This window comes from Triticum dicoccoides, chromosome 3A (assembly GCF_002162155.2).
Source record: "Triticum dicoccoides isolate Atlit2015 ecotype Zavitan chromosome 3A, WEW_v2.0, whole genome shotgun sequence".
NCBI lineage: Eukaryota > Viridiplantae > Streptophyta > Magnoliopsida > Poales > Poaceae > Triticum > Triticum dicoccoides.
The window spans coordinates 609,815,417-609,824,049 of NC_041384.1; positions in this window are offsets into that span (position 1 = coordinate 609,815,417).

An 8,633-nucleotide genomic window follows, 5' to 3' on the forward strand; every position below is an offset into this window, starting at 1 on the left:
GAACCCGTAGGGTCCGCACGCATAACGTTCAATGACGATTTGTATTATATGATTTATGTGATTTGGTGACCGAATGTTGTTCAGAGTTCCGATGAGATCACGACATGGCGAGGAGTCTCAAAATGGTCGAGAGGTGAAGATTGATATATTGGATGATAGTATTCGGACACCGGAAGTGTTTCGGATTGTATTGGGTACATATCGGAGTACCCGGGGGGTTACCAGAACACCCCGGGTGAAGATATGGGCCATATGGGCCATAGGAGGGAGGCACACCAGCCCACAAAGGTTGTCGAGGGTTGGGTGCGACATATGCCAAAGGATGGCTTATCATGGTGGGGGCGAGTAGAACGTCGCCGGTGCCTGGAAACGGGATAAGGCGAAGGCATGCACGTCGGTGAATCTTACCCAGCTTCGGGGCTCTCCGGGGAGATAATACCCCTACTGCTGCTCTGCGGGGTCTCCACATGATCACTATGGCAAAGTGTTTACATGGTTGCTCCTTGAGTTGTTTCCTGGAGGTAGGAGTAGGCAAGGCTAGCTCTCTCCTTCCTATATGATCTGGTCTAGTGCTAATGGATTCCAACCCTTTGCATGGGTGCCCTGGGGGGTTTATATAGGCCAACCTCCCAGGGGTACAATGCTAATCTGGCTGGGCGCGGGCCCAGCCGTCAGTCTCTCTGGCCGCCATCTTATCCACCGACTCCTGGGGCCCGCCGACTGGTGGGCCCTGCCGACTGGCTCGATACGGAGCTGATAGGCCACGTCTGCCGCGGGCGGGTCTTGCCGGCTGCTGATTACTGTAGCCGTGCTTCTAATGACGTGGGCTTGGTCATGGGGTCGTGGCAACAGCCCCGCCGCCTGGCGGGCGATCACTATTGCCACTCCCCGTCACATCCGGTTAATGGCGCATGGGCCCCGGGGAGGGGCTGGCCGACTCTCGGGGGCCGACTCCCAACGGGTCCGACTGGTGACGCTCTCGCCGTCTTCTGGACTCCCGCTGACTGGTGGGATCTGCCGCACCAGGGTCGTACAGACAAGCCATTGTGGGTGCAGGATTCTGCCCACTGGTGCTGATGTCAGGGCCGACATGGCAATAGTGCCGCGCCGGACGGAGATCTCCACGGGTACGGCGTACTGTAGCCATGCCTGCCTCTGGAAAGGGGTGGGAGTGGGCTTTACTGTAGCCACTCCCCGTCCCGTCCCTCTTGATGAGGGCATGGGGTTTGTTGGAGTCGCGGGCCGGCTCCCATGGTCGGCTTCTCTGGACGTCGCTAGTTAGGAGTCGGCTCATCCTGAAGTCGTCCCCGGTACTCGGCCGCGAGTGGGCAGTCGGTTGCCTTGCCACCGACTTCTTAGAAGGCAGCTCTTCGTCCTGGGGTCTTGAGGGGCGCAGCCTACCCCAATGTCTTGAAAGGTTCAGGGACTCGGGTTAGCCTACCCGTGGCCCATTACTCCGACAGTAGTCCCCGAAGCTGATGAGGCGTCGCGGACGATCGGCCAAGGAGCCTCAGCAGTTTCTCTTTCCGGGTGCCCGAGACATGGATCTTGCTTGACTTCTGCCGGGCCGACTAGAAGGAGTCGGACTCGCTCAACTCTGATTTGTACAATATTTCAAACGCCGCGGCGGGATCCAAGTGGCGTGCTGGCTAAGCTTCCAGGCCGCCGCCCGTTCCAGGCCTGTCACGTGGCAACACGTGGCCGGGCCAGTCTGCCTGCCCACGCGCGTGACGGGACAGGACCGCAGGCGGGGCCCGCCATTACTACGCCTCGGTGCACGAGCGGATCCACTGCGGCCCGAGCAGATGGTTCGGATTCCCGTGAAGTTACTCCACGCAGTAACTTTGGCATGGAAACGTGGGGGTCGTGGGGTCGTGGGCGCTGTAAATCCCACGACCGCCCCCTCGGCTTCGCAGCCCATGAGGCTATAAGTAGGGGGAGGAGGGGGCGCGACATAGAACGCGTGCCCCTCCTCCATGCTATTCCTTGCTCTTCTTCTTATTCTTCTTCGCACCGCCGCGCGCCCAAGCTTTTCCGAACGCTGCGGCGATCCGCTCACGATGAGCTCTTCCTCCGCCGTCGCGCCTCCCTCGGTGCATTCTGGCACCTGGGATGGCTCAGAGGTCCATGACGACCACATCGAGTTCCTCCGCAAGACTCGTCGGCTCCCCGACAAGGATTGCGTGTGGGTACGCCTTGCGCCGAGGGGGGAGATCTCTCCGGCGCCGGAGGAGGGCGAGCGGGTTATCTTCCGCTCGCGCTGCCTACGCGGCCTGGGGCTGACGGCGAGCACCTTCTTCCGCTCCTTTCTGGAGTTCTACGGCCTCCAGCCGCACCATCGTATGCCCAACACGGTGGTGCTGTTGTCTGCCTTCGTTGCCCTGTGTGAAGGCTTCCTCGGAGTCCTTCCCACCATCGAGCTCTGGGGGGAGTTCTTCTACTCCAAGCTCGGCACCCAGGCCACATGCGTGCCGGCTTAGTGCGGCACATTCATTGCCGTGCGGAGGTCGGGGGCCGACAACCCCTTCCCCACCATCAAGCTGATAAAGTCGGTGAAGATGTGGCAACGATCGTACTTCTACGTGAAGAGCGTCTTCGCGGAGGGCGATTGGTTCAATCTGCCGGCTTTCGAAGCCGGCCTGCCGGCTGGGAGGCTGCCCAACTGGTCGTATCGGGCCAAGTCACTGACGCTTGCGGGAGCCGGCGCCGTCACGCGACTCCGAGTGCTGACGTAGTCGGAGGGCTTGACTGGTCCGGATCTGCTGGCCGCCTTCGTGGCGTGCTGAGTTCTCCCGCTCCAAGGTCGCCCCCACATGATATGCCAAATGAGCGGGCACCGTGACCCGAGTCGGATGTGCACCAAGGACATGCCCCACGAGGAGGTCGCCTACATGGTGAACTACCTCTCGGACAGCAAGCTCTTGGAGGATTGGCGGTTTGGCAAGGAGCCGTACTCTCGCGCCAACCCCCCGCCCGTAGTGAGTTGCCTTTTTCCTTCTTTCTTTGAATTGTCTTCTTTCTTGCCGAGTTTGTCTTGTCCGACCTGACCAGTCGGCTTTGGTCAGAATCCCCTCCTCCATCCATCAGCCGGCACCGCGGGGCCGGCCCGCGAGTTCCTCGCCGACCAGGCGGAGAGCGACGTCGACGACCCCGATCTGGGGGCGGCGGCTTTGGAAGACGACGCCGAGGGAGGAGGCGGCCCGCGGCTCGGGGCCAGTCTAGAGGACTGGCCTGATGAGGAGGAGGAGGTCGGCCCCCGCCACCGGCCAGGAGTCGGCCATCCCGGTGCGGGCTCTTCTGCCGCATCGAGCGCTCTAGGCGGCGGGAAGAAGCGAGGGCCGTGCCGACCTTGTTCGGCAGTAGGCCGAAGAAGCCCAAGAGTTCGGCTGCGGCGACCAAGCGGGATGAGGCGGCCGCGAAGGCCATCCGCTTCCGCAAGGAAGTAAAGAGGCCGCCACTGGTCTTCGCGTAAGTATACCATCTTAACGCCTTTATTCCTTCTTTGTGGCTTTTGTCTGAGTTTTTACTTGCTTCCCTTGCTTCAGGGCTCCCCTCACTCTTGAGAGGGTCATCGCCGCCTCCGTCATGGGGTCGGCGGAGACGTCCACCACCACTCGGGGGATTGACCCCGCCGCCGACCTCCAAGAGGCGACGGAGCAGGACGCGCAGGAGAAGCGCGACGAGGAAGAGGCTGCCCGCCGGGAGAAAGCGGAGGCCGAGAAAGCGGAGGCCTCTGCCCTGAAAAAGCTGGAGGCGGCCGAGGCCACCGCTGTGGCGAAGCGGCAGGCTAAGGAAGTCGCGCCCCGATGGCCGGCGGTGTTCGTCACCCCTCTAAACTCTGCGCCGCCGCCCCCGGAGTTCACGGGGCAGTCAGGGGAAGCTGACGGCGAGTTCCCGATCATGGAGAGAGGCGGCGGCGACGCCTCCATGCCGGACGCGGTCGTGCCGCCACCATCTCCCCCGCCGCCGTCTAGGAGTGCGCAAGGCAAACAGCCGGCAGACCTGCCCTTGCCGTCGACTGAAGACGAGGCCGTGGCAAGGCTAGTCCTTCAAGTCGGCTCGCCAACGCGCTACCGTCTTGAGAAGGCGACTTCGGCGCCATGCCCCTTGGAGACCGGCACCGCCAGCTCGACGATTCCAGACGCTGAAGCGATGAGCGCCGCGCCCATTGGGTGGGTGCGAGGAGGCGGCACGGGCCCACTGAACCAGGCGCTTCTGGATGTCCAGACGAAGCTGCGGGCTAAGAGGGACGCCATCCAAAACTACACCAAGGCGCACCTGGCGTCGCGGGCAGCTATCCGGGTATGCTTTCTCCTTTGTCTCTGTTTTCTTGTTCTTCTCTGTGGGGGCGCGCCAGCGCACCCACTGGGTGTAGTCCTCGAGTTTCGGGCCGGCTGCTGAGCAGGCGGCCCAGAACTCCAATTGGTGAGTTCCGGGTACTAACTTTGTCTGAAATACTTGCCGCAGGACTATCACAACCTCCGTGTCACCGCCTTCAACCGCAACGTTGAAGAGCTGGGCAAGCGGACCGCCGACTTGTCGGAGAGCCAGAGTGAGTCCTTTTTCTTCTTTGCGGGGGCGCGCTAGCGCACCCGCGGGCTGTAGTCCCCGTGATTCGGGCCGACTGCTAAGTAGTCGGGCCAGATCTCCCCGGCGACCTTCTTTGTTGATGACTTAACGCCTTCTTTCCTTTTTCTCTTCAGAGGCCAATGCCACTCTTCAACAGCAGCTGAGCGAAGCCAACACCGCGTTGCACGCCAAGGAGGAGGAGTGCAGCAAGCTCGCCACAGAGCGTGATCTGCTAGCCACACAATTGGCAGAGCAGAAGGAGCTGCTTAAGAAGACGCAGAAGGAGGCGGAAGAGGCGGAGGCCGCCCTCCTGGCTGAGTTCGCGAGCGAGCGCTCCTCCTGGACTGATAAGGAGGCAATGCTGGCCTCCGGCTTCCATGAGATCGAGGACCTCGTCGATGGTGAGCTTCTTTGCTTTCCTTCTTCGAGCCACCAACTATAGGTCAAGCTGACTCCTAGTTTTTTGACTTGTTCTTCATTCTTTCCGTCTTGGCAGACTTCTTCCCCGGCCACTCGCAGGCCGCCATTCAAGCTATCAAGGCTGACCGCGAGGAGCAGAGGGCGGATGGCGTGGAGATCGCCGCCGATGCCCCTCGGACCCTTGATGAGCATATTATAAGCGTTGGGGCTTGTCTGCAACCGGCCCACCGGATGTTGCGCCGGCTTCAACGTGTCGGCGCCCAAGCGATCGCCGCCCTGTGGCCAGACGTGCAGGTTCCGCGCACCCCCAGTCGGACTGCCGATTGGCTGGAGGTCGCGACTGGCCGTCTTGAGGCCTGGAAGGGTTCCTCAGCCCAGGCTGGAGCACGCCGAGCCTTGGAATTCGTCAAGGCGTGGTATCCGGGGCTGGACCTAGACCGGCTGGCCACACTCCGGTCAGAGGCCCAGCCGGAGCTGGCAGCCGCGGAAGATGCCCTTGTCAAGTGTGTGGCGGCGATCGCCGAGTACGCCAACACCAGCATCTTTGTCCCCGAGCAGGCTGAAGACGGCGGGGAGGTACCGCCGGAGTGGTTTGGGCTAAACCCAGACTACGGCGAGGACTCGGCAGAGGTGATCGGCTCCAGCGTCGAGGAGGAAGACGAGGCGGAGGATGGAAGCGAGACGGAGGCACCGGAAGACGGAGCGGACGGCCAGCCTCAGCTCGACCGTGCCTCCAGCAACGAGCCGTGCCCGCCCGAGCCGACTGCCGCCGGAGGTGATCAAGCCGAGACCGCCCAGTCGGCCGCCCCAACATCCAACACCGTCGTCTCCTCCGATCCTCCGAACCCGTCTGCCGCCTCCTAGGCTGCCACCTCATCTTTGTTTTATCTGTTCTAATAGTCTTTGAGGAACTTGTTAATTCGCACAATTCCACCCGCGGGCTGTATTTTGAAATTCTGCTCGAAGATTCGGCCAAGGGCCTTTGTTATGTAAATATTCATCCGACTTCTATATTTTCTTGCACATTGCTCTTTTGGCTTTTTCCTTTGCCGCCTTCCCTCAGTTGTCGTCTTTGTCAGTAGGATAGCCGCTCTGCGGACTGCTGCTGGATCAAATTCTTGGTAACTTTGGGAAGGCAAGTACTTAGCCGTTTTCAGAGTTGTTTAGCAAGTTGGATAGAAGGTGGCAAGCCGACTTTTCAAGAGTCGGTTTGCGAAAAAAGGCTGGAAGCCGGTCTTAAGTTGTGTTTATGCTTTGAGTCCTTAGCCATTTTTCATGTGGACGCCCATTCTTCCTTACTCATGCCCTCCAGACAGTCGCTCTGCGAGCTGCGGCTTCTGACAGGAGACGACTTAGACGCCACACACTACTTGTCCGACTGCACTTTGCTGATGATGAAGGGGCCTTCCCAAGGCGCCGACCGCTTGTGCTGGCCGGCTGTTCGCTAGATTAGTTGGAGCACAAGGTCGCCCTCTTGGAAAGATCTCGGCCTGACCTTCCTATTGTAGTATCTGCGCAGGCTCTGCTGGTAGATGCTGGACCGGCTGAGTGCCAACAGCCAGCCCTCTTCCAGCAGAACGACGCCGTCTTGACGTGCTTCTTCTGCTTCTTCTTTGGTGTACATGGTGACTCGTGGGGAATCGAACTCTATGTCAGTTGGGATGACAGCTTCAGCACTGTAGATGAGGAAGAAAGGCGTGAAGCCGGTTAACTTGTTGGGAGTCGTGCGCAGACTCTAGAGGACGGCTGGCAACTCATTGAGCCAACAGCCAGCCGAGCGCTCTAGAGGCTCGACCAGTCGGGGCTTGATGCCGGACAGGATGAGGCCGTTCGCTCGTTCCACCTGGCCGTTTGATTGTGGATGGGTGACAGACGCTAGGTCCAGTCGGATGCCCTGTGTTGCGCAGAAACGAGCCAAGGCGCCTTTGACAAAATTCGTGCCATTGTCGGTGATGATGCTGTGTGGTACGCCGTACCGAATTGTGATGTCAGAGATGAAAGTCACGGCAGTCGGACCATTCAGTTTCTTGATTGGCTTCGCTTCTATCCACTTGGTGAACTTGTCCACCGTGACAAGTAAGTGAGTTAAGCCACCTCGTGCCGTCTTGAATGGTCCCACCATATCTAGGCCCCAAACTTCGAAGGGCCAGGCAATGGGGATGGTCTTGAGTGCACAAGCCGGCTGATGCGGCTTGGAGCTGAACTTTTGGCACCCTTTGCATTTTTGGACCAATTCCTTGGCCTCTTCCAAGGCCGTCGGCCAAAAGAAACCGTGTCAGAAGGCTTTGGCGACGAGTGCTCTTGAATCCGCATGGTGGCCGCACTTGCCTTGATGGATGTCTTTGAGAATTGCCTGGCCTTGCTCTGGCTCTATGCAGCGCTGGTAAACACCAGTGATGCTGCGCCTGACCAGCTCTCTGTTGACTATGGTGTAGGCTGCCACTCGGCGTTGCATTTGCCGAGCTAAGGTCTCATCAGTCGGCAATTTTTTGCTCACCGGGTATTTGAGGATGGGCTGGGCCCATGAGGGTGCTGCTATTTCTTCAACTGCCAGAACTGCGACTTGGACGAGGGCGGCTGGGCTGGGAGGCGGCGGGCTGGAGTCAGCAACCTCTTGCTGGATTAACGAAGTCCCCGGGCCGACTGGTGCAGCCCTCGGGCTGAGTTCTAGAGTCTTTGGACTGGCCGCCGCAGTCCCCGGGCCGGGTTCTGCAGTCCTTGGGCCGGCTTCGACTGTGGCAGCTTTGGAGCCATCTGCCAAAATCCTCGTACCATCTGCCGGGGCTCTGGAGTCGGATCCGACTTCTTTGGGAGGAGCCGGCACAAAGATGGAGTCTGATTCTGGTGAAGGCTTGACAGACGGCTTGAGGAGGCGTTGAAGGGCGACGCCGGATGGTACCGCTTGGCGGGTAGAGCCGATTCGTGCCAGGGCGTCTGCTTGGTCGTTGTCGTTTCTTGGCACATGGAGGAACTCGCACCCCTCGAAATATCCACTGAGTTGCTGCACGAGGAAACGGTAACTCGCCATGTTTGCATCTTTGGCGTCCCAGTCGCCAGACGACTGCTGGACCACTAAGTCCGAGTCGCCATAACACAGGATCCGGCGAATGCCAAGTTCTTTGGCAAGCCAGAGCCCGTGAATGAGCGCCTCGTATTCGGCGACGTTGTTGGAGGCAGTAAAGTGGATTTGCAGTGCGTATTTGAGCTTGTCGCCTTTAGGAGAAGTGAGGACAACGCCGGCTCCCAAGCCGGTGCGCATCTTGGAGCCGTCGAAATGCATCCGCCAAATGGGTGGAGTCGGGCACTGGTGGTAGGTACTGGGTCTCGGCCCAGTCGACGAGGAAGTCGGCCAATGCTTGTGACTTGATGGCGGTGTGGGGCTGGTAGTAGATGGTGTAGGGAGCCAGCTCTATGGCCCATTTGGCCACTCGGCCAGAAGCATCTCGGCTTCAGATAATCTCGGCAAGTGGGGCTGTGCAGACCACAGTGATTGGATGCTCTTGAAAGTAAGGCTTCAACTTCTTGGCGGTAAAGTGCACGCCATAGCACATCTTCTGGTAGTGGGGGTAGTTCTGCTTGGAGGTCGACAGCACTTCGCTCAGGTAGTATACCGGTCTCTGGACAGGTAGTTCCTTGCCTTCCTC